This window comes from Hypanus sabinus, chromosome 7 (assembly GCF_030144855.1).
Source record: "Hypanus sabinus isolate sHypSab1 chromosome 7, sHypSab1.hap1, whole genome shotgun sequence".
Taxonomy (NCBI): Eukaryota; Metazoa; Chordata; class Chondrichthyes; order Myliobatiformes; family Dasyatidae; genus Hypanus; species Hypanus sabinus.
In genome coordinates this window covers 16415446-16443014 of record NC_082712.1, presented here as the reverse complement: position 1 = coordinate 16443014, position 27569 = coordinate 16415446, and the positions used below count along the sequence as shown (strand labels likewise).

Below are 27569 nucleotides of genomic sequence, written 5' to 3'. Positions count from 1 at the left end.
AGCTTCGAGCTAGCCACTCGGCCTCGTAAAAAACACAAGGGTCGAGTCAGGGACGTTCATATTGTGACCCGGTTAATCCGAAAGGAGGCCAATCCTGACACCACGCGCCAGACAAGAATGGCTGACTGGCTGGCCAGGCTGGGTTTATTCCTCGGAATATCCAGGTATAAAGGGGCGACCTTATAGCAAAGTTTACAATCATGGTGGGTGGAAGTTTGTCTTTTCCTGAGAGTAAGAGTATCTGAGACTAGGAAGCCAAGATTTAGGGTGAGATAGGGAAGGTTTAAAGTGTACCCAGGAGAATTTTTTCCATACAGAGTGTATGGGACAAGCTGCCCAAGGAAATGGACGATGCGGGTACAACAGCATCACTTAAGGAGCACTTCACAAGTACGTGGAGGGATTTGGGCTGAATGAAGGAATTAGGATTAGGGGGTGGGCACTGTGGCCAGCATGAAATGGTTGGACCGAAGGGCCTGAATCCATTCTGTGTTGTTCTGTAACTCTAATAAAGAATTACTCTACAAATTCACAATCTGTAATCTACAGCCCATAGCATTCCTACATCTGAGCTGGAAATAATTCACCATTTCAAAATAGCCGCAGAACCACCAGAAGGGGTGTAACTTGAACCACCCTTCAAATCCACGGCTCAATCACCTCCTTCAGTTCTCAGTTACTCCTACAATGACTCAGAAGCCTTGACATCATAACTGTATTGCCAAAAAAAGGTAGAGATCCTTTAAAACCAACATCATATAGACCTATTTCTTTGTTGAATACAGATTATAAAATAATAGCAAAAATTTTATCTAATAGAATATCTAAATATTTACCAAAATTAATACATATGGATCAAACAGGTTTTATTAAAAATAGACGGTCAATGGATAATATAACCTGGTTACTTAGTATAATTCATTTGGCACAAAAAAGAGAGGAAATGAGTGTGGCAGTTGCTTTGGATGCAGAAAAAGCATTTGATAGATTGGAATGGGATTTTTTGTTTAAGGTATTGGAAAAATATGAGTTAGGAAAATCTTTTATACAATGGATTAAAACTAAATACTAATCCTCAAGCTAAAGTAGTTACAAATGGTCAAATTTCAACACCATTTTGCTTAACGAGGTCAACTAGACAAGGCTGCCCATTATCACCTGCTTTATTTGTATTGGCGATAGAACCATTAGCTGAATTAATTAGAACAGATTCAGACATTGGGGGCTTTAGAGTTAATCAAGAAGAATACAAGATTAATTTATTTGCTTATGATGTTTTGATTTATTTAACAAACCCATTGCAATCTTTGCAAAGATTATCTTTTAGTTTGGAAGAATATGGGAAAGTATCAGGGTATAAAGTAAACTAGGATAAAAGTGAAATTTTACCCCTTACCAAAGGAAATTATAATCAATGTCGATTAGTAACTCAATTTCAATGGTCAATAAACGGGATAAAATATTTAGGTATTAGAGTTGATAATGATGTAAAAAATTTATATAAACAAAATTATTTGCCATTATTAAAACAAATAAAAGAGGATCTTGATAAATGGATGATGTTACCAATAACATTAATAGATAGAGTTAATGCTGTAAAAATGAATATATTTCCTAGATTGCAATATTTATTTCAAACTTTACCAATACAATTACCTCAGAAGTTTTTTCAAGAACTGAATAAATATGTAAGGAAATTTCTTTGGAAAGGAAAGATGTCAAGAATATCATTGGAAAAATTGACATGTAAATTTGATTTAGGAGGGTTACAACTTCCAAATTTTAAGAATTATTATAAAGCAAATCAACTTAGATTTATTGCGTCTTTTTTTTGATGAAGAAAAACCGGCATGGATTAGAGTAGAATTAGATAAGATAGGAGAAAACATACCAGAAGATTTTATATACCAAATTGGAATCCAAATAGATACGGGGGAAAAAAAAAGAATCTCCTATACTAAGACAATGGATTGATTTATGGAATAAGGTAAATATGGACGATGAGATAAAGAAATCTTTATTAGCAAAAAGAACTTTAATTCAAAATAGGCTTATTACTTTTACAATGGATAATAAACTTTTACATAATTGGTTCCAAAAGGGGATTAAATATATAGGTGATTGTTTTGAAGGAGGTATATTGATGTCGTTTGATCAATTAAAAAATAAATATAAAATATCAAACAACACTCTTTTCTGTTATTTTCAATTAAAGGCTTATTTACGAGAAAAGCTGGGTCAAACAAAGTTGATGCCAAAACTTAGTGAAATAGAAATATTAATTCAAAAAGGAAAAATTTAAAAATTTACATCTTGTATGCACAATTTGATTCAAAAACAGACAATTGAATCTGGAATTCATAAATCAAGACAAAAATGGAAATCTGATTTGAATGTTAAAATTGATAGAAAAAGTTGGTCAAGATTATGTTCTGATAGTATGATAAATACAATAAATGTTCGACTTAGATTAATACAATATTATTTTTTACATCAATTATATATAACACCACAGAAAATAAACAGATTAAATTCAAATATGTCTGACCAATGTTTTTGATGTAATCAAGAAATTGGTACTTTTTTACATTCTACTTGGTCTTGTTTTAAAATTCAACCATTTTGGATAAATCTAAGACTTTTATTGGAACAAATTACTGGAGTACAACTCCCACATAGTCCAATATTATTTTTATTAGGAGATATTGAAGGGACAATACCGAAATTTAAATTGAATAAGTATCAGAAAAGATTTATAAAAATTGCATTGGCAGTAGCTAAAAAAGTTATCGCAGTTACTTGGAAATCTGATTTATATTTAACTATGGATCGTTGGAATAATGAAATATATAGTTGTATTCCACTTGAAAAAATTACATATAATCTAAGAAATGAATATGATATATTTTTGAAAATTTGGCTCCCATACCTACAAAAGATGATATTAAATATATAGGTCCTTTGAAGATAAAATTATAAAGTAATTGGGGAAGGTAAAAATAAATATTAAAATTATTTTGAACTCCATGGAGTCCTCCAATATCCAGGCAATCTTTTTCTTCTTTCTTTCTTTCTTTTTTTCCTTTCTTTAGATAAGGGTTGGGAGGGGGAGGGTTAAGGGGAGGGGGGAGGATTAATATTATTTTTCTTTTTCTTACTAATTTTTCATTACACTTATTCTTCGTAATTTTAAAAAAATTAATTAATAAATAAATATTTTTTTTAAAAAGAAGCCTTGACATAAACGAGACTAACTAGTATGCACCAGCTGTTTTATCCCCAGCACAGTTTTGTCCCTCAGGTCTCATATTGTTATTTAGGTTTTAAGTAAAAAGACTTCACAAAACAGAATGCGTCTGGACTGGATTCACAAGCCAAGTGAAATGCAAACTGGCTGTGCTGTTTACACACAGAGTTGCCAGCAAATGAGTTGATTTATTACGCTATTGACTTACATTTAACAGCTGACCGTAGAACTGTTCAATTCTCCCAAAGTCAAACTCAGCACACAGCCTTGTTATACTTGGGTCCTGCTTTCAAACACAGCACTCAGAGAATACTTAAAAGTCAGGAGAATCGCTTCCTTCTTCCTATCCCAGTTCAGAATTAGAGTGCACTCCCTGAGCTCTGCATTCCCATCACACTTCCAGCCAATGAACTATTTATCAAAATTGCAGTAACTATTGTCGCATAATTTACCCACACACTTCAAGTGCCCACAGTATCACCTTTAAAACCTACGAAGGCTGAAAGCTCAGCGTTGGCCAGGACAAGTGGAAGGGTATCACCCATCTGTCACTAAAATATCACCTTGGAAGCTATTTCAAAGTTCAAAGTAAATGTATATACATCACCATATACCATCCTGAGATTAATTTTCTTGTGGGTATTCACAAAAACACAACAGAATCAGATAACAACCAGTGTGAAAAGGCAAGAAACTGGGCAAGTACAATAATTAAATAAAATAAGCAATAAATATCATGAACACGAGTTGTAGAGTTCTTAAAAGTAAGCTGTTTGGCTGACATCTTGAGTCCATCATTAAGGACAAATTGAAAATTTTTAATTCTTCACCGTGAATGCAAGTGGTACGTCACATCTGATGAAAATGATTAAATAGCTTTGGAAAGGCGAGGAAGTATCCAGACTGTGGATATTAAAGGCATTCTCTAAAACTTCCAGAAGAAAATTTGGTGAATTCTTTCATAGCAACTGTGTGATGAAAACAAATGCAAGGTACCAAACTAGTTAGGAATCTAGCTGGGCAGCACGAGGTGGATGGTATAATGCCAACTCTGGTCCCACAGCAATCTGTAATAGGGACAGTTACCTAACCTATTTCAAAGGCAACTAGAATCAGTATCAGGCTTTCTACCACTGACAGTCATTGAGAAATTCCTTGTTTTGTGGCAGCAGTACAGATTGTCAGGTGTGATGTTGTGGCCATCACTGAATCATGGCTGAAGGATGGTTGTAGTTGGGAGCTGAATGTCTGAGCTTACACGATATATCAGAGGGATAGGAATGTAGGCAGAGAGGGTGGCATCTCTACTGGTAAAGAATGGCATCAAATCAGTAGAAAGATGTGACAAAGGATCAGAAGATGTTGAATCCTTGTGGGTTGACTTAAGAAACTGCAAAGGTAAAAGGACAGTGATGGCAGTTATATACAGGCTTTCCAACAGTGGCTGGGAGGTGGACCACGGGTTACATCAGGAAATAGAAAAGTTGAGTCAAAAGGGCAAAGTTATGGTAGTCATGGGAAATTTGAACATGCCAGTTGATTGGGAAAATCAGGTTGGTAATGGATCTCAAGACAGTGAGTTTGTTGAATGCCACCAAGAGATGGCTTTTTAGAGCAGGTTGTCGTTGAGCCTACTAGGGGATCAGCTACACTGGATTGAGTGGTATGAAATAAACCAGAGGTGATTAGGGATAATGTAAAATGTTATCTTTTACATAATGCATAATGTGAAAGAACCCTTAGGAACCAGTGATCACAATATGGTTGAGTTCAACTTGAAATTTGATAGGGAGAAAGTAAAGTCTGAAGTAGCAATATTTCAGTGGAGTAAGGGAAATTACAGTGGTATGAGAACGGAGTTGGCCAAAGTAAATTGGAAGGAGCTGCTGGCAGGGATGACAGCAGAGCAGCAATGGTGTGAGTTTCTGGGAAAAATGAGGAACGTGCAGGACATGTGTATTCCAAAAATGAAGAAAAACTCAAATGGTAAAGTAGTACAACCATCAAAGCTATTGTAAAAGCAAAAGAAAGGACATACAACAAAGCAAAAATTAGTGGGAAGATAGAGGATTGGGGAGTTTTTAAAAACCTACAGAAAGCAACTAAAAAAATCATTAGAAGGGAAAAGATGGAATATGAAGGGAAGCTAGAAAATAATATTAAAGTGGATAGTAAAAGTTTTTTCAAGTATGTTAAAAATAAAAGAGAAATGACAGTGGATATAGAACTGCTAGAAAATGAGGCAGGAGAAATAATAACCAGGGATAAGGAGAGTATTTTGCATCAGTTTTCACTGTGGAAGACACTAGCAGTATGCCTGATGTTGTAGTGTGTGCAGGAAGAGAAGTGGGTGGAGTTACTGTTACTAGGGAGAAGGTTCTCAAAAAGCTGAAAGACCTGAAGGTACATAAGTCACCCGGATCAGATGAACTGCACCGCAGGGCTCTGAAAAAGGTCACGTTAGAGACTGTGGTGCCATTAGTAATGATCTTTCAAAAACATTTGACTCTGGCATAGTGCCAGGGGACTGGAAAATTGCAAATGTCACTCCACTCTTTAAGAAAGGAAGAAGGCAGCAGAAAGGAAATTATAGACCAGTTAGCCTGACCTCAGTGGTTGAGAAGATGTCATATGGTTTTATATGATAGATAAAGGGGATGCAGTGGATGTTGTATATTTGGACTTTCAGAAGGCCTTTGACAAGGTGCCACACATGAGGCTGCTTACCAAGTTAAGAGCCCATGGTATTACAGGAAAGTTACTAACATGGAGCATTGGCTGATTGGTAGGAGGCGGCAAGTGGGAATAAAAGGATCCCTTTCTGATTGGCTCCCAGTGACTAGTGGTGTTCCACAGGGGTCAGTGTTGGAACCGCTTCCTCTTATGCTGTATATCAATGATTTAGATGATGGAATAGATAGCTTTTTGCCAAGTTTGCAGATGATACGAAGATTGTTGGAGGGGCAGATAGCATTGAGGAAACAGGTAGGATGCAGAAGGACTTGGGTTAGGAGAATAGGCAAGAAAGTGACAAATGAAATACAATATTGGAAAATGCAGGGTCATGCACTTTGGTAGTAGAAATAAATAAGTGGACTATTTTCTAAACTGGGAGAAAATCCAGGAATCTGAGATGCAGAGGGACTTGAGAGTCCTTGTACAGAACACCCTGAAGGATAACTTGCAGGTTGAGTCAGTAGTGAGAAAGGCAAATACAATGTTAGCATTCATTTCAAGAGGTCTAGAATACAAGAGCAGGGATGTGATGCTGAGGCTTTGCAAGGCACTGGTGAGACCTCACCTTGAGTATTGTGAACAGTTTGGGCCCCTCATCTTAGAAAAGATGTGCTGGCTTTGGAGAGGGTCCAGAGAAGATTCACAAGGATGATTCTGGGAATGAAAGGGTTATCATACGAGGAACATTTGATGGCTCTGGGTCTGTACTCACTAGAATTCAGAAGGATGAAGGGGGATCTCATTGAAACCTTTTGAATGTTGAAAGGCCTAGACAGAGTAGATGTAGAAAGGATGTTTCCCATAGTGGGAGAGTCTAGGACAAGAGGGCACGCCCTTTCAAAACAGAGATGTGGAGAAATTTTTTTAGCCAAAGGGTAGTGAATTTGTGGAATTTGTTGCACATGCAGCTGTGGAGGCCAGGTCGCTGGGTGCATTTAAGGCAGAGAATGATAGGTTCTTGGACATGGCATCAAAGCTTACGCTTAGAAGACCGTGAACTGGGGTTGAGGAGGAGAAAAAAAAAAGGATCAGCCATGATTGAATGGCAGAGCAGATTTGATGGGCCAGATGGCCTAATTCTGCTCCTATGTCATATGATCTTATAGTATGGTCCAATACATAAAAAATAATGTAAGTTACAAGAAGAAATATAAATAAATAAGAATTTCAAAAAGAGAGCGAAATAGAGAGGTAGTGTTCATGGGCCGTTCAGAATTTTGATGACAGAAGGGAAGAAGATGTTCATCAAACAGTGAGTGTGTTTGCTCAGGCTCCTGCTCCAGTACCTTCTCCTTGAGAGAAAAGAGCTAGGTCCTTCATGATTGATGTTGCCTTCTTGCGGCATCATCTCTGGCAGATGTCCTCGATGCTGAAGAGGCTAGTGCCCATGATGGAGCCGGAGCTGACTGAGTTTACAAAGCTCTGTAGTCATAAAATAGAAAACTACTAGCGGGAAGATTTGCTAGTCCTGCAAGTGGGAGGAGAAGGGGTTAAACGAGAGTTGCAGAGCCGGAGGGATTAAAGGGGGAGGGGTGGCGTTAGGAGTTAAGGAAAATGTCACAGCAGTGCTCAGACATGACAGACTAGAGAGCTCGTCTAGTGAGGTTCTACGGGTAGAAGTGAGGGATAAGAAAGGTATGACAATGTTAATGGAATTATATTATAGACCATACAACAGTCTGCGGGATTTAGGGGAACAAATTTGTGGAGAGACCACAGACTGCTGCAAGAAACAGAAAGTTGAGATGGTAGGTGATTTTACCTTTCCACATATTGACTGGGACATCCGTACTGTAAAAGGGCTGGATGGGAAAGAGTTTGTCAGATGTGTTCAGGAAAGTTTCCTGAATCAGTACATGGAGATACTGGATCTGCTATTCGGGAATGAGACAGGGCAGATGACAGAGGGTTGTCTAGGGAAACACTTTGCATCCAGTAATCATAAATGCTACTAATTTCACGGTACAGCTTACAGAATTTGTACATTCCTGCTAGAATCAAAGGCAAGAATTATGCGTTTTGGGATCCTTGGTTTTTGACAGATATTGAGGTATTTGACAAGATTATAAACAGAAAGAGGTGCTTAGCAGGTAAAGAGAGGCAGGAACAAGTGAGGTACTTGTGTATAAGAAACGCAAGAGAACACTTAAGAATGAAATCAGTAGGGCTAAAGGAAGGCATGAGGTTGCTCCAGCAGACACGGTGAAGGAGAATCCTAAGGGATTCTACAGATATATTAAGAGCAAAAGGATTAAAGGGAAGAAATTGGTCCTCTGAAAGGTCAGAATGTTAATCTACATCTGGGGTCAAAAGAGATGGGGGAGATATTAAATGGATTTTTTGCATCTGTATTTAGTTGGGAGATGGACACAGAGTCTACAGACGTGAGGCAAAGCAGCAGCAAGGTCATCAACCCAGTACGGATTATAGAGAAGGAGGTGTTGCTGTCTTGATGCAAATCATGTTGGATAAATCCCCAGGGCCTTACAAGGTGTTCCCTCGGACCCTGCGGGAGACTAATGCAGAAATTGCTGGGGCCAGAGCAGAGGTATTTAAATCATTCTTAGCCGTGGTAAGGTGCTGGAAGATTGGAAGTTAGCCAATGTTTGTCTGTTGTTTAACAATAAACCAGGGTTGGTGAATCAGTAGTGGGGAAGTTATTGGAAAGTATTCTAAGGACCAAATATATCAGCAATTGGATAGACAAGGACTGATTAGACATAGTCAACATGATTTGATGCGTAGTAAGTCGTGTCTAACCAATCTTATAGAATTTTTCGAGAAAGTTACCACGGAAGTTGATAAAGGCAAGGATATATGGACTTTAGCAAGGCCTTTGACAAGGTCCCACATGGGAGGCTGGTCAAGAATATTCAGTTGCCCTGCATTCAGAATGAGGTAGTAAATTGGATTAGACATTGGATTTGTGGGAGAAGCCAGAGAGTGGTAGTAAATGGTTGCCTCTCTGACTGAAGGCCTGTGACCAGTGGTGTGCCACAGGGATCGATGCTGGGTCCTTTGTTGTTTGTCATCTGTATCAATGATCTGGATGATAATGTGGTTAACTGTGGAAGATACCAAGATTACAGGTGTACTGGACAGTGAGAAAGATTATCAAAGCTTACAGCAGGATTTGGACCAGCTGGAAATGCAGACAAATGTGAGGTATTGGACTTTGGGAGTGACTGGTAGGGCATTGAGGACTGCAGCAGAACAAAGGGATCTGAGAATACAGATCCATAATTCCTTGAAAGTGGCGTCACAGATGGATGGGTTCGTGAAGAAAGTTTTTGGCACATTGGCCACATAAATCAATGAGTATAGGAGATAGGATGTTATGTAGAAAATATATTGGCAAGGCCTAATTTGATGTGCAGTTTTGGTCACCTACCAACAGGAAATGTGTAAATAAGATTGAAAAAGTGCAGAGAAAATTTACAAGGATGTTGCCGGGACTTGACCTGAGTGATAGGGAAAGGTTGAATAGGATCGGACTTTATTCCCTGAAGCATAGGAGAATAAGGGGAGATTTGATAGAGGTATACAAAATTATGAGGGTTATAGATGGGGTAAATGCAAGCAGGCTTTCTCCGAGGTTGGGTGGGACTGCAACTAGAAGTCATGGGTTAAGGGTGAAAGATGAAATATTTAAGGGGGAGATGAGGGGAAACTTTTTCACTCAGGGGGTGGTGAGAGTGTGGAGCAAGTTACCAGCAAGAGGTGGATGTGGGTTCATTTTCAACATTTAAGAGGAATTTGGACAGGTACATGGATTGGGGGGGCGGGTAGGGAGGGCTATGGTCTGGGTGTAGGTCAATGGGACAGGGCAGATTAATGGTTTGACACAGACCAGAAGGGCTGAAGGCCCTGTTGTTTCTGTGCTGTAGTATTCTATGACTTTAAAACCACATTTACAAGATTACAAAATTTACTGAGATTGCAGAACAAATCTTACATCATTAAGATAATAACAGATTGAACAAATAGTCAAAACTGCAGTAAACAGCTTTCAATCAGTATTGGTGGAGTAAAAGGAGTTGTTGATATCCTCCATGCTATTGCATCTCCATAAAAGAGATTTTACTTTAGGTGAAGTTGATCTGTCTTTATCCAGTGCAATTTTATTAAGTAGTTAAAAGATAGTAGTGCTGAATGCCCATAGAGATCGGAAGTTTATTGTACACAGACCGATACAATGTAATGGACGGGGACAGAAAACAATGATATTCTGTGATTTATATTTAAATTGCATGGGAATAGAAATTATGGCGGAGGTCAGGAGAGCCAGCAGCAATGCAAACCAACAGAGACTATCGGGAAAATTCACTGGCCTTGGAGCGAGCGCAATCTAACAGACCAAACAATCCAGTTACACAAGATGTTACACAAACTAGAGGCTTCATTTCATTTTTTAGTTTAGAGATAGGTAATAGACTCTTCTGAGCAAACTAGCCTATGCTGCCCAATTGCTCCCACGTGACCAATAAACCTGCTAACTCAGACGTCTTTGTATTACGGGAGGAAACCAGAGAACCCGGGGGAAACCAACGTGGTCACAGAAGAACATACAAACTCCTGATGGACACATTCCCTGGCATTTGACCAAAACTTTCAAATATTAATAATAACTGACAGTCTACGAAGAAAGCAACCGGAAATTGCAAAGAAGTCGACAAGGTGGAAATCAAATGCTGTAAACACTCTTTAATCGAACAGCATCTGGGGAAATGAGAAGCAGACTATGTTTCAGATCAGAGACCTTTTTACTAATTTACTAGTCGTTTGAAAATTATAAGCAGCACCACAAGAACGGGTTGAGCACCTCTTATCCAAAAAGCTCCAAAATCCAAACTGTTCTGAGCACTTACACAAACAGAGCTGCTTTTGTTACCATGCACACGTTACGTTAATGGTATGTAATAATCTTTATTGTCAAGTACATATGTCTGATGAACGCATTTAAGACACTGACTGCTTACCACTAGCACGGTAATTCAGTCAGAAGTGACTGAGATAGCAAAAGGCAAAAGACTGTTAACTCACGGGTCCAAAGTAGTGATACCTCACTAATGGTTCAATGCATACATTATTGTTTTTTTTGTATAAAATTATGAAAATATTATCTAAAACCACCTTCAGGGTAAACGTAAAAGCTATATATGTAATGCAAATGGATTTTGTGTTTAGACATAGGTCTCCTTCCCAGACTATCTCATTAAAGAAAATACTTCCAGCCCGAAGCATTTCGAATAAGGGGTGCTTAGCCTATAATAACTATTCACACATCATCAACAACAGCAGAGCCTCTCTGTTCTGAGTCACACTAAGGCTACGTCCACACTAGACCAGATAAATCCATAACCCAAGCTTTTTCTCTTTGTTTTGACCCTCCGTCCACACTGAAACGGTTTTTTCCTCCCCCGAAAATGGAGCTTTTCTAAAACGCTCTCCAGAGTGTTTAAATCTGAAAACGCCGATTGACCGGTGTAGTGTGTACGGGGTAACCAAAGCTTTTTAAAAACGCTGAAATGATGTGCCGGAACAGATGGTGACGGCAGCACAGCATTTCCTCCAACACCATAACAACAATGGCAGATGGCTTCAGGAGACTGTCCCTGAGCAGAATGTTACTGCAGGTTTGCAGTGTGACAGAGAATTCCAAACCCCCAAACAACCTAACAATTTCAGAACAGACGACAAAGAGACTGAAGCCGTAAGAGTTAGAAATGTACTCACCAAATACTTTGACCCATAGCTTACTGAATAAATAAGTATACTGTACTCACTTTGCCTTGTTTTTTGTCCTTGCTTGTACGAAGTTGGTTTACCTATTTATGCAAGTACTTCTCTGACAACAGGCGTGTAACAGCCTAATGTATCATTGTATGGAAATACAAGATAACACTGATGCAGACATGTTTTATACATTTAACAAGGTGCTTTATGGTGGTTTCTACAGTTATATTAAAAGCAAGAGGATAGTGAGGGATAAAATTGGCCCCTTAGAGAATCAGAGTGGTCAGATATGTGTGGAACCGAGGGAGATGGGAGAGATTTTGAACGATTTCTTCTCTTCCGTATTCACTAAGGAGAAGGATATTGAATTGTGTAAAGTGTGGGAAACAAGTAAGGAAGTTATGGAACCTATGACAATTAAAGAGGTGGAAGTACTGGCGCTTTTAAGAAATTTAAAAGTGGATAAATCTCTGGGTCCTGACAGGATATTCCCCAGGACCTTGAGGGAAGTTTGTGTAGAAATAGCAGGAGCTCTGACGGAGATCTTTAAGATGTCATTAGAAACGGGGATTGTGCCGGAGGATTGGCGTATTGCTCATGTGGTTCCATTGTTTAAAAAGGGTTCTAGAAGTAAGCCTACCAATTATAGACCTGTCAGTTTGACATCAGTGGTGGGTAAATTAATGGAAAGTATTCTTAGAGATAGTATTAATAATTATCTGGATAGACAGGATCTGATTAGGAGTAGCCAGCATGGATTTGTGCGTGGAAGGTCATGTTTGACAAACCTTATTGAATTTTTTGAAGAAGTTACGAGGAATGTTGACGAGGGTAAGGCAGTGGATGTAGTCTATATGGACTTCAGCAAAGCCTTTGACAAAGTTCCACATGGAAGGTTAGTTAAGAAGGTTCAGTCGTTAGGTATTAATGCTGGAGTAATAAAATGGATTCAACAGTGGCTAGATGGGAGATGCCAGAGAGTAGTGGTGGATAATTGTTTATCGGGATGGAGGCCGGTGACTAGCTGGGTGCCTCAGGGATCTGTTTTGGGCCCAATGTTGTTTGTAATATACGTAAATGATCTGGATGATGGGGTGGTAAATTGGATTAGTAAGTATGCCAATGATACTAAGGTAGGAGGTGTTGTGGATAATGAGGTGGGTTTTCAAAGCTTGCAGGGAGATTTATGCCTGTTAGAAGAATGGGCTGAACGTTGGCAGATGGAGTTTAATGCTGAGAAGTGTGAGGTTCTACATTTTGGCAGGAATAATCCAAATAGAACATACAGGGTAAATGGTAGGGCATTGAGGAATGCAGAGGAACAGAGAGATCTAGGAATAACAGTGCATAGTTCCCTGAAAGTGGAGTCTCATGTAGATAGGGTGGTGAAGAAGGCTTTTGGAATGCTGGCCTTTATAAATCAAAGCATTGAGTACAGAAGTTGGGATGTAATGTTAAAATTGTACAAGGCATTGGTAAGGCTAAATTTAGAATATTGTGTGCAGTTCTGGTCACCGAATTCTAGGAAAGATACCAATAAATTAGAGAGAGTGCAGAGACAATTTACTAGGATGTTACCTGGGTTTCAGCACTTAAGTTACAGAGAAAGGTTGAACAAGTTAGGTCTCTATTCATTGGAGCGTAGAAGGTTGAGGGGGGATTTGATCGAGGTATTTAAAATTTTGAGAGGGACAGATAGAGTTGACGTGAACAGGCTGTTTCCATTGAGAGTAGGGGAGATTCAAACGAGAGGACATGATTTGAGAGTTAGGGGGCAGAAGTTTAAGGGAAACACGAGGGGGTATTTCTTTACTCAGAGAGTGATAGCTGTGTGGAATGAGCTTCCTGTAGAAGTAGTAGAGGCCAGTTCAGTTGTGTCATTTAAGGTAAAATTGGATAGGTATATGGACAGGAAAGGAGTGGAGGGTTATGGGCTGAGTGCGGGTAGGTGGGAATAGGTGAGATTAAGAGTTCGGCACGGACTAGGAGGGCCGAGATGGCCTGTTTCCATGCTGTGATTGTTATATGGTTATTAATGTATTGCTTGTGCAAACATTCAATAGATGCAATTGTCACTACTTCCAAAATGTCATTTTTAAGTAGCAGCTTATGTTTGGCATAGACATGAAAATGTTAAGGCCAAAAATGAAAATTGGAAGTTTTACCTTTACTCAGGTAAAAATAAAATCACTTTTGCCCAGTAACTCGTTTTATTGCACGTTAAATACAGCAAAATAATACAGAAAGACATGGCAAAAGTAAAGGCAAACAAATGAGGTAACAGCAAATTTCACTTTTGCCCAGTAACAAGCCTTATTGCATTTAGTTGTAGCTGTCGTCCCTTTCATCGGTGACGAGACTATGGCTATAGGAAATGTTTCGAATACTGTCTGTGAACTCCCTGTCGGTTGCCTCCATACGCTCCAGTGTTTGTTTTTTTTAGCTTTAAGTCCTCCTGCGCAAGAGCCAACAGCTGTCATCATTTGGCAATTGCCTTTTAAGTTTTTCTAGTCTATACTGGACAAACGAGCACCAAGTCTTTCACGGTGAGATTCGACATGTCGCTTGTTTTCTGTCGATGTGTCCTGCACATGCCCAGGAGGAGGAGATTTGCCCAGATACCCGTTTTAATGGGGACGGAGGTATTTTCAAAAACGTCTGGTGTGGACACCTATTGTTTTTACACGAAACCGGCCTTTTCAAAATTATCCGGTCTAGTGTGGACGTACACTCAGTCCTTGAGTGAGAGACAGTTTTAAGAGGTAAATGTCAGGAAGGGAGAGCAGAGGACCCCCTCGAAATTAGACTTGAGTATGGTGCCTATTTAAAGGTCATGTGGGTCAAAGGGAAAATTCCACATTATCTGAAAACAGGACAGACATAGAGATCATGGCACATTATGAAGGTCAACACAAGCCTCCTTATCCAGCACGTTATTCAAAGTTCAAAGTACATTTATTTTCAAACTACACAACACCATACAGAACCTGGGAACACAACAGAATCAACGAAAAGCTGCACACAAGATGGACAAATAGTCAATGTGCAAAGGGCAACAAAAATGTGCATTGCAAAAAGAGAGAGAAAAAAATAAATAGCAGAAACATTGAGAACAAGAGATGAAAGGTCCTTGAAACATACAGAGGTTGTGGGTGTCATACTATCCATGCCATGAGTCTTTGCATCCAGCACAGAATTCTCCATAACTTCCACCATCGACAACAGGATCCTTCATCTTTCCATTCCCCCCACTCTCCATTTTCTGTAGGGATGTGCTATACTTGACACCCTTGATCTCCCTCCTGTCATTTAAATCTGCAAGTGGGTCAAGTGCTAGATCTGCCCCGGCACCTCCTCTCTCGCCACCACAGAGGGCCCCAAACAGCCCTCCCAGGTGGGGCAAAGGGTTTTCCCAGCATGCTCCGCTCCAGTCCACAGACGTACCGGGTAAGTTCATTAGAAATTGTCCATGATTGGGTTAGGGTGAGATCAGATCGCTAGGAGATGCAGCTCAAAGGTCTGGGAGGACATATTCCATGCTGTAGCTCTAAATAACTTAATTAATTAAAGATTAGCTTTATTTGTCACATGTACAGTGAAATGTGTCATTCAAGTTAAATCAAATCAGCGAGGATGTGTTGGGGTAGCCTGCAAATGTTGCCATGCTTCGGTGCCAACATAACAACTTACTAATCCTAACCTGAATGTCTTTGGACTGTGGGAGGAAACCAGAGCACCAGGAAGAAACCCACACAGTCCCAGATAGAACGTACAAACGCCTTACAGAGAGAAGTAGGAAACAAAACCTAGTTGGTGATTGCTGGCACTATAAAGTGATGGTGCTAACCGTAATGTTACCATGCCACCCTACGGAACAGAAGGATCAAGGCGTCCTCATACGGGCTGCAGCAAAGAATGAGAAAGGCAAGAAAGTCTTTGTTGTTCTTTCTTCTTCAACCTGTCTCCTCCCAGCTTCTCCCTTCACCCATGAACTTCCCCTCACCTGGCCTCAACTATCACCTGCCAGCTTGTCTTCCTTCACCTCCTACCACCACCTTCTTGTTCTCACTTCCTCCCCCTTCCTCTCCAGTCCTGATGAAAGATCTCAGCCTGAAACGTCGACTGTACTCTTTTCCATAGATGCTGCCTGGCCTGCTGAGTTCCTCCAGCATTTTGTGTGTCTTGCTCCAGATTTCCAGCATCTGCAGATTCTCCTGTGCTTATGAAAGGATTGTTGTCTTCCAAGGAAATCTTGAAGGAGCTGCATGTCCATCACTGGATCATGGGATATGAGTACATGTGTGGCTGATGGTCGGTGTGAACTTACTGGGCTCCTCTGTTACATCTCCCTCCAACTCTAAAGGGAGTGAGAGCTAATCTTCCAAAATATCAAATTCTGGGGGGTCTTGACAGAGAAAATATTTCCCACTCAGCTGAAGAATTGATTCTGTGAGGGCATGAATCTTTGGAATTATTTACCCAAAACCTGTAGAGGTGGAGTCATGAGATAGATTCAGATCAATGAAGATTTCCAAAGATAAGGAAGTGTAAGCAGGAAAGTGGATCGAAGGCAAAGATCAGACCAGTTTAAGAAGGCACTACCAAAGATGTGCAATAGCTTACTGGTAAATCATAAGGCAAGAGAATCGGCTAAAAACATTACTAATAACATCTCATGGTGAACTATTGTCACAGGCAGTGAGGAGGCAGGCAGAGCCAAGGCTGGTTCAGGAGATAAGCTGTACTGGTGCATTGCGAAGTACAATGTCTTCTTGTTTGAGCCTGCGAGGTTGGATCACTCCAAATGCCGAGCTGTTTAGGTGAGATCAACAACGGCTTCAGGCGGGTGGCCCAGGCATCTCGGGGAACCTGGATTTGGATTGTGGAACCAATGTTCTCCTGCGAATGTTCATCCCTTTTTCCGTGGTGCCAAACTGATCCAGCTCGGGCCTACTCTAGCTGCTCCAGGAGTGGGTCTGGGATTCAGCCTGGTTCAGAACACTGTTGGCCTGCTTCTATTGTTTCTACAATGTGTGATTTTTTTCTCTCCCTCTCTCTCTTTATCTGTGCATGGCATTAGGTCTTCTTTAAATTGGGTTATTCGAGTTTCTTGCTTTGCGGCTGCCTGTAAGCAGAATTTCAAGGCGTATAACTTATACACTCTTTGCTAATAAATGCGCTTTAAGTCTTTGAGTATAGTTGCACTGAAAAGTAGTGAAGGGCCACAAGTACAAGTACTGCCCAGGTTACAAATACCTACTGGCTGGTGTAATGCTTTACAGCGACTGGAGTTCAATTCCATCTTCTCTCTCTCCGACCAGCCACAACGTTGAGGGCCGAGGGGAGCCCGGCTGAGCTGGGAACTCCAGGCAGACTCACTGGCTGACTGAGGCTCTCCCCACTCCTGCTCATTCTCCTGCCAGCTGGTCTGTGACCCTCTCTCACATGCTGCTGCCGTTCATTTCTGATTTAGGAATAGTTCTCAGGAAGGGAAACCCGTCCTGGATTACAGTCAGCATCGGTTGTTCAGACAATCCAGGGGCTCCTGCTGGACTGTGGGCATTATTAGAACACAAGGAGACAGAGACAGAGGCAGACTGGCGCAATGGGCAGACAGGTGGCAAATGAAATTTATGCCTGAGAAATGTTAAGCACTGCATTTTGATTGGCAGAATACCAATATATCAAAATTCTGTCTTGATATTGGCAGAATCAAGGATACTGGACCTTACAATGTAAGAACATGGTATTCCAGGATGAAAGCATCATGATAACTCAACGTGAGTCACTGAGTGTGTCAACTTGTAGAACATACAGCATCATGGAACAGTACAGGCCCTTCGGCCCACAATGAGGTGCCAACCTTTTAATCTTCACAAGATCAATCTAACCCTTCCCTCCCACATACACCTCCATTTTTCTAACATCAATGTGCCTACCTAAGAGTCTCTTATATACCCCTGATACCTCTATCATCACCCCTGGTAGGGCGCTCCAAACACCTGGCACTCTCCATTTTTAAAAAACTCTGACACGCCCCCATACCATCCTTCAATCTGCTCAAAATTATGCTCCCTCGTGTTAGCCATTTTTGCTCTGTAAAAAAGTCTCTGGCTGTTCACTCTATCTATATCCCTTATCATCTTTTACACTTCTATCAAGTCGCCTTTTATCCTCCTTCACTCCAAAGCAAAAAGCCCAAGCTCACTCAACCTACCCTCATAACACATGCTCTCTAATCCAAGCAACAGGAACAGCTTCTTCCTCTCTGCCATTCGATTCCTAAATGGACATTGAACCCTTGGACGATAACTCACTTTTTAAAAAATATACAGTCAGCCCTCCTTATCCGCGGGGGATTGCTTCCGGGACCCCCCCCCCCCCGCGGATACCAAAAAATGCAGATGCTCAAGTCCCTTATTTAACCTGGCTCACTGCGGTGGACCTTAGGACCTGGGGAATTCAGTGTGGTGGACTTTAGGAACCAGTGGAGCTCAGGACCCGCCACCCACTGTGTTTCTGTTCCATTGACGCATGATTGAAAGTAAAGTGTACATAATAAAGCAATTGGAAAGAGGTGAAATGCCATCAGTCACTGGAAAAGCGTTAGGTTACAGTCGGTCAATTTTAAAGGATAAAGTGAGAATAATGGAGCATTTGAAAGGCCCTGCCCCAATGAAAGCTGCAATTATTACTAAGCAATGTAGTGGTTTAATTACTGAAATACATATGTTTCTTGAGTGTTTTATATGCATAGAAAGGTAAAATATATACTATATACTAAGACAAACATTTGACTAACTGACGCTAAATAATACAGGATGTACCTGTTCCGACTTATCATACCTAATTCAATGTAAATGCTATGGAAATAGTTGTTATACTGTATTGCTTAGGGAATAATGACAAGAAAAAATGTCTGTACATGCTCAAACAACAAGTGCTGGAGAGAGAACTTCAGGGTTTTCCCAGTCCGCGGTTGGTTGAATCCGCGCAAGTAGAACCCGCAGATAAAGACTATACAGTATTTCTGTTTTTTGCATGTTTTTTAAATCTATTCAATATACATATACTGTAATTTGTTTACTTAGTTATCTTTTTATTTTATCATTATTTCTTCCATACTATGTATTGCATTAAACAGCTGCTGCTAAGTTAACAAATTTCATGTCACATGCCGGTGATAATAAACCTGATTCTGACATCCTGTGCACCGTCTCTAAAGTTTCTACATCCTTTCTGGAACTGAACACAATGGTCTAACAGGGTTTTATAAAGCTGCACGTTACTTTGTGACTCGTGAACTCAGTCTCCACTGAAGGCCAACTCACCATCCACCTTCTTAACCACCCTACCATCTTGTGCAGCAACGTTGAGCAATCGATGAAGGTGGATTTCTCTGCCCCTCCACACTGCTAAGAACTCTGCTATTAACCCTGTATTCTGCCATCAAATTCAACCTTCCAAAGTGAATCACATCACACGTTTCTGGGTTGAATTCCACAGTCCAGCTCTGCATTGTGTCAGTCTCACTGTAGCCTATGACAACCTTCTGAACTATACACAGCACCACAGACCTTCGTGCATCTGCAAACCTGATAACCCACCCTTCCATTTCCTCAACTTATTCACTTATCTTTTAAAAATCACAGAGCAGAACAGAACCAAGCATAACTCCACTGGTCACCACCTTCCAGATAGAATTCACTCCATCCACTACCATCCTCTGCCTCTTTGGGCAAGGCAGCTCTGAATCCACAGAACCAAGGTTCAGAATCAGCTTTATTATCACCGGCATATGACCTGAAATTTGTTAACTTAGCAGCAGCAGTTCAATAAAATACATAATCTAGCAGAGAGAAAAACATACATACATACATAAATAAATAAATAGATAGATAGATAGATAGATAAACAAGTAAATCAATTATATTTATTGATATTTTTATAAAAGTGCAAAAACAGAAATACTGTACATTAAAAAAATGTAAGGTAGTGTCCAAAGCTTCAATGTCCATTTAAGAATTGGATGGCAGAGGGGAAGAAGCTGTTCCTGAATCACTGAGTGTGTGCCTTCAGGCTTCTGTACCTCCTACCTGATGGTAACAGTGAGAGAAGAGCATGCCCTGGGTGCTGGAGTTCCTTAATAATGAACACTGCCTTTCGGAGACACCGCTCCCTAAAGATGTCCTGGGTATTTTGTAGGCTAGTACCGAAGATGGAGCTGACTAGATTTACAACCCTCTGCAGCTTCTTTCGGTCCTGTGCAGTAGCCCCTCCATACCAGACAATGATGCAGCCTGTCAGAATGCTCTCCACGGTACAACTATAGAAGTTTTTGAGTGTATTTGTTGACATATCAAATTTCTTCAAACTGCTAATGAAGCATAGCCGCTGTCTTGCCTTCTTTATAACTGCATCAATATGTTGGGACCAGGTTAGATCCTCAGAGATCTTAACACCCAGGAAACTGAAGCTGTTCAGTCTCTCCACTTCTGATCCCTCTACAAGGATTGGTGTGTGTTCCTTCATCTTATCCTTCCGGAAGTCCACAATCAGTTCTTTCGTCTTACTGACATTGAGTGCCAGGTTGTTGCTGCGGCACCATTCCACTAGTTGGCATATCTCACTCCTGTATGCGCTTTTATTATCACTTGAGATTCTACCAACAATGGTTGTATCATCAGCAAATTTATAAATGGTATCTGAGCTGTGCCTAGCCACACAGTCAGGGGTACAGAGAGAGTAGAGCAGTGGGCTAAGCACACACCCCTGAGGTACACCAGTGTTGATTGTCAGCGAGGAGGAGATATTATCACCAATCCACACAGATTCTGGTCTTCCAGTTAGGAAGTCGAGGATCCAATTACAGAGGGAGGTACAGAGGCCCAGGTTCTGCAACTTCTCAACCAGGATTGTGGGAATGATGGTGTTAAATGCTGAGCTATAATCGATGAACAGCATCCTGACATAGGTGTTTGTGTTATCTAGGTGGTCCAAAGCAGTGTGGAGAGCCATTGAGATTGCGTCTGCCGTTGACCTATTGTAGCGATAGGCAAATTGCAATGGGTCCAGGTCCTTGCTGAGGCAGGAGTTCAGTCTAGTCATGACCAACCTCCCAAAATATTTCATCGCTGTCGATGTGAATGCTACCGAGTGATAGTCATTAAGGCAGCCCACACTATTCTTCTTAGGCACTGGTATAATTTTTTGAAGCAAGTGGGAACTTCCACCCGTAGCAGTGAGAGGTTGAAAATGTCCTTGAATACACCCTCTAGTTGGCCTCTCCATGTCCAACCCTATGTCCCTATTGTGAGAGGCTGGTCAGCAGGGCTGTGCTGAAGCTGTATATGCCAAACCCCCGTACAGTGGATGCAATGGATTACAGAAACATTGACGAACTCCATCCAGACCATCGACTTCAGACGATGATGGAGATGGGAGACCATCATTGCCCTACACTCCACTTAGGAGCTAAGGGCCCAAGTAAGTCAAAGCCATTTCCCTAGATCCCACACCTCCTGACTTTCTGAATATACCTACTTTGTTAAGGTTGATTGCCTTACCAAAATCCATATATACCACATCCACCACTCCACTTCATCAATTTGTTTTGTCATTTCCTTTAAAATGTCTATTATAGCCTGCCCTTCACAAAGCCATGCTGACTACACCTAGCCAAGCCAGCTTCTAAGAATCTGTCTCTAAGAATCCCCTCCAAACCTTTGCTCGTTACAATGCAAGACTCATTCCAGGATTATCCTTATTAATTTTCTTGACATTTGTGGCACTCCAACCTTCTGGGACTGCTTCTACGATCAATGAGGACACAACGACATTGCCTATTTAGTTCTGGGTGCTGTATTTAAGAAAAGAAGCGAAATCTTTGTAAAAGACTAAGAAGAGAAATTTTTTAAAGATCTCAGTAATGAAAGACTTTGGTTGTGTGGATAAAGTAGAGGAAGTTGTATTGGTACCTAGGAACAAAGGGAATTGGGTCGAAGGGAAGTTGAATTGGTACTCAGGAACAAAGGGAATTGGGTTGAGGGAAAGTTGGATTGGTACTCAGGAACAAAGGGAATTGGGTCAAAGGGAAAGTTGGATTGGTACTCAGGAACAAAGGGAATTGGGTTGAGGGAAAGTTGGATTGGTACTCAGGAACAAAGGGAATTGAGTTGAGGGAAAGTTGGATTAGTACTCAGGAACAAAGGGAATTGGGTCGAAGGGAAGTTGAATTAGTACTCAGGAACAGAGGGAATTGGGTCAAAGGGAAGTTGGATTGGTACTCAGGAACAAAGGGAATTGGGTTGAGGGAAAGTTGGATTGGTACTCAGGAACAAAGGGAATTGGGTTGAGGGAAAGTTGGATTGGTACTCAGGAACAAAGGGAATTGGGTAAAGGGAAAGTTGGATTGGTACTCAGGAACAAAGGGAATTGGGCTGAGGGAAAGTTGGATTGGTACTCAGGAACAAAGGGAATTGGGTAAAGGGAAAGTTGGATTGGTACTCAGGAACAAAGGGAATTGGGTTGAGGGAAAGTTGGATTGGTACTCAGGAACAAAGGGAATTGGGTTGAGGGAAAGTTGGATTGGTACTCAGGAACAAAGGGAATTGGGTCGAAGGGAAGTTGGATTGGTACTCAGGAACAAAGGGAATTTGGTCGAAGGGAAAGTTGGATTGGTACTCAGGAACAAAGGGAATTGGGCTGAGGGAAAGTTGGATTGGTACTCAGGAACAAAGGGAATTGGATCGAAGGGAAAGTTGGATTGGTACTCAGGAACAAAGGGAATTGGGTAAAGGGAAAGTTGGATTGGTACTCAGGAACAAAGGGAATTGGGTTGAGGGAAAGTTGGATTGGTACTCAGGAACAAAGGGAATTGGGTTGAGGGAAAGTTGGATTGGTACTCAGGAACAAAGGGAATTGGGCTGAGGGACAGTTGGATTGGTACTCAGGAACAAAGGGAATTGGGCTGAGGGAAAGTTGGATTGGTACTCAGGAACAAAGGGAATTGGGTTGAGGGAAAGTTGGATTGGTACTCAGGAACAAAGGGAATTGGGTAGAGGGGAAAGTTGGATTGGTACTCAGCAACAAATGTGGTAGAGGTTTTAAAAATCATAAATGGTAAGAAACAGTCCCCATTGGCAGAGGGGTCAGGAACCAGGACGGCAGAAGAATCAAAAGTAACCCAAGGAAAAAACATAAAACAAAAGAGATTCTGCAGAGGTTAGAAATCCAGAGTAACTCACACAAAATGCAGGAGGAACTCAGCAGGTCAGGCAGCATCCATGGAGGGAAATCAACAGTAAAGAAAAACAAATGCACGCTAAGTTTCCCGTTCACTGCCAGGAGTAGAAATGGAGGCAGGTTCAATTGTGGAGTTGGGTAAAGAGCTGGATAAAATATCAAAAAGGAAAGTATTTGTAAATCAGTAAGGGGCGATAGGATTGATGGAATTCTCATATTAAACTGCTTTTGGCTCACCAGGCCAAATGGCCGCACATAGGCAACAACACTCTCAGGACTACACTCATTAAGGACAGCTTCTTCAGCACCTCACAGCTTTCTCATTGCAATTCCTCTCCCGGTTTGTTGGATGCCAGCAAGGTGGGCATTTTCTCCACCTTAAGGTACTTGTACAACAGGAACAGTTGGACATAATCTATGCTAATATCTTAGCAGCTGAGTTGTTCGGGTGAAACCCTACAGACAGTCCAGCTCCTGAAATCAAATGCATAAGCCAAAGACACAGACCTCAAATGCTGTTCTCCTCTTCAAATGGAAAGGCAGTTCATGTTCCTCTGGAAAGCCTCCCCTCACAGAGCCTGCCTGTAATCAAATTCTGCAATGATATTTAAAGTTTTTACTCAAGCAAAACTGCCTCAGTTGAGATTGAGACAAGTAACAAAGTCAACTGCCATCGACAATGTCAACTGAAACTCGTCAGTTTCAGAGGTAATGGCCTAGAATTACCTTTCTGAATCGTTGAAGAGAAGCCTGATTTACCTGATTCTCATTTCATTCCTGTGACCTTTTGGAAAACCAGTTTACAGTCTGTGCCTTGGCATCTGTCCGAAACATGATTACTCCTGCCTGCTGAAATATTTCCAGTTAAAGCAACTTCATAATACTTCTCCTGTGCATGGAACACACTAACACAATCATAGCATTAACTCGAATACAGTTAGATATCTCAAGACAACTCAGTGTGGTAGATCCCACACATCTGCAAACTCCTGCTTCTTAATCCCTGGTGGGGTTGAAGTATAAGCTTCATGCCCCCACTCAATGGGCCATATGAAGTAGCAGCTCTCAGTATTTCAAAAAAAAATAGAGAATTAAAAATCAATAGGGCTGTATCAGGAATGAATTTTAAACAAAACTAACATTAACAACTTCAACCAAATATCTAAGACAGCATCATCACCACCACTGTCAAATGAAATCTCATCCTCCTGTGTGTGGGAAAAGCGAACATACCCCATCCAGGTATAAGAAGGATCTGTCATCCGAAGCAATAACTGTTTTCCTTTCCACAGATGCTTCCTGCTGGTTTGTTTTTCTTAACCTACACTACATGCAGAAACCTTGCCTTCAGGGCAAATCTGAAAACATATGACACATTCCCAGGAACTTAGTATGCAGATAACTGTCCTCATTAAACCACTACAACTTAGCCTATCACAGCCATTCCCTTCATTAGACACATCCCTGTCCCATCTTCCCTCCTACTTGAAATCTATGTGTATCTTTCTTTCCCTGTTGCAAATCTGTAACCTTGACCGCTTCTCTTGCCACAGGTGCTGCTCAACTTGCTGACTTCTTCCAGCAGCTTCTGCTTTAGTTTCAAATTTCCAGCATCTGCAGTAATTTATTTACTTGCATTCAAATATCAAAACCACCAACTGGTTAATACATTTTACTTTGGAAAAGTAACAACTTACTGGCAATTGTATAACACCAGCGATGATTGGCCAAATTGCTTTGAACCAATGAAATACTTTTTAGTGTACAGAGAATGGCAGTAATAAAAAGTTAGCCATTCTAACTCCTCCAACGTCAGGCTCCCCACTCTGGTTGTTCACACCACTGACAAGATTTCTCTGAAAGAAATACTCTGGGTTTCTAATTCAAGGTTTTGTGTTATGGTGGCGTGTTAATCCAGCCAGCGATACCACAATAAACCATGGCAACTAATACACTGTTCCTTCACCGATGTGTGAAAACCTTTACATTTGTCTTAACTTTGGATACCTTCTCCCTTGTTCTCAATCATTAAGTTAAGAAGCTAAAGGATTCATAAAAAAGGTACCCTTTAATTATGCTCAAAGGAGTCAAGCTGGCCCACTCCCAACATGAGTTCTGTTTAATTTTTGTTATTTAAAGATACAGTGCAAACAAGCGATTCCAATGAACCGCACCGCCCATCGACCCACCCATTTAACCTGAGCCTAATTTTACAATGTCCAATTCACCTACTAACTAGTCCATCTTTGGGCTGTGGAAGGAAACCAGAGAACTCAGAGGAAACCCATGCACTCACAGGAATAACACACAAACTCCTTACAGACAGCAGTGGGAATTGAACTCCCAACTCTGGCTGTGATAGCGTCGTGCTAACCGCTAAGCTACCATGGAGCCCAATGGCTATGAGCTCCTTATAGCCCTCCACAGGCTTCAATATAATCTGTCCATTCTGAGCGGTGATCAGAACGGATGGGTGATTCACTAACAGACAGTTATCATAAAATAAGGCTTCAATTTTCACTGTTTACTCAGTTATGAAAGAATAAACCACATCACAACCACCGTGGTTAAAGAACCATCCTTCTCTTTTGCCCTGCCAAAAAGACATTTCACCAAACACTAAACACCAGGGGTTTTGCAGAAATCCAGAGCAACATCACAAAATGCTGGAGGAACTCAGCAGGTCAGGTAGCATCTATGGAGGAGAATAAAGAGTAGACCAGCGGCCGGTTTAACTCTTTCTTTACCAATGAGGAGATGGTCAAGAGGTGGTGCTCCAAGGCAGCATCCATCTCTAATGGCCCTCCAAACCCAGGACATACCCTCTTCTCATTGTTACCAACAAGGAAGGGGTACAGGACCCTGAAAATCCACAAAGAGCAGATTCTTCCCCTCCACCATCAGATTTCTGTACCGTCCACAAACACTACATTGTTATTCCTTCGATTTGCACTAGTTATTAGTATTTTATTTATGGTGAGTTTATGTTTTTTCCACGGTACTGTTCCTGCAATACAATTAAGCCAGTGATAAAAACCTGATTCTGGTACTTCCAAGGCGGCTCTCCCCCTCCGCACCCACCCCCTTTAAACTGGCGCACTCACTCTCTCTCGGGGCCCACAAGTTCGCCAAAAGTTACAAACAAAACATGAATTGTTTGGGGACGGAAGGGTCAAAACGCTCAAAAATTGCTAACAGATGTGCAAAAGAACTGGGGAGCCGAAGGCTGTGATTTCAATTCGAAACAATACGGCAGGCTCCGGCTGCATTTGTTGAACAGCAGGCGCTATGTGGACGTCGGTGGTGTGAGCTTCAATCTGTATGGATCAGGTTTAGTACACAAACACCGTGGCAAATTCGGATTCCGGGCGGACTGTGTGTTGTTACCTGCGGTGGCCGGGCTAAGCCCAGGCCGAGCTGGCCTCGCTGGGATGGTCGACTCTATCCAATGTTTCTCCCGTCTTCCTCTCCCTCTGTGTGTACACGGCGATCCGTGTGCTCCGCAGCCCGCCACCCCCCACCCCCGATCGGAGTTCTCGCCGGGGGCAGTGGGCAAGCTCGGGATCAGGCGCCGATCCGCTGCCGAGGCTGGCTGTCCCCCGCCTGTGCCCGAGGGACGGTGCCCATGGGCGGGCAGACGGCGGTGGGGCCGAACGGGCTGCAGGCACCGCGGAGAACCGCGATTCCGCACTGAACCCTGCGAACCCTGCAAGCAAAACTGCGAGTCAGCAGCAAGTCAGAAACTTGAAGCCCTCCCTCCCTCGGCTGCCCAGCCTGCGGAACTGCGCCCTCTGTGCACAACGCGAAGAGCTTGCGGTCGGCATTCTTACAACATACACACCGCCACTTCAAACACCAGCAAGCCGCTCCCAGATGGAAACAGCGGCGTAAATGAGCGGCGCACAAAAAATGATCACTGCCAGTGACTCCAGACCCAGTCCGAGTGCCTGCCGTCCTGGACATTCCCTTTCCTCTCCCCTACCTTCTGGGAGAAGACACAGGAGCCTGAAAGCCCGGACGAACAGCATCTCTTATTTGAGATTCAAGAACAGCACACCCCTCTCGCAATCCCCTTCCCGTTCTCCAACCCTGAACTGCACCTCATCTGTCATGGGATTGTGCAGATACTGGATATCCCGAGGAAGACACACAAAACTCGGGGGATGCCCGCTGCTCGGGCTGCACCTTGAGTGGGTTCTTCTGCCGTATTCAAAATTATTTAATGCCATTTCCAGTGCAAAGGAGAACGAAATAATTGTAACGCCAGACACAACAAAAGTAAGGTTAAGAACACAATAACTAAAGAAACACAATAGATATAAATACATAAGATAGGAAGTATATACTCACAGGTTGACTGTATAAAGTGACGCTCCGTCCGTCACTTCAGCATTTTGTTTTGCACCCTTCAGAAAGCACTCCAATCTTTGCACCATTCCGTTGTGTACTCGTCACTGTCACATTGTTAACCTACACTATTTTCCCCCGAGCTGAAATTCAAACCAGCAAAGGATTTCTGTGAACCCTGCTGTCTACTAATCTGCTCTAAATCCTATTTCGCCTACATACCATTTGCCAACCATGAGGTAGTTTGACTAAAAACCCC

General features: G+C 41.7%; 1 protein-coding gene across 1 annotated transcript in view; it reads right to left on the bottom strand.

Moving 5' to 3' along the window:
- The window catches only part of ghra (growth hormone receptor a), a 170722-nt gene extending 144033 nt beyond the window's left edge, over positions 1-26689 (bottom strand). The window contains exon 1 of the mRNA XM_059974276.1: positions 26351-26689. The gene's annotated coding sequence lies outside the window, so the exon portion shown is untranslated. The remainder of the gene's footprint in view (positions 1-26350) is intronic.
- Positions 26690-27569: the final 880 nt, after the last annotated feature.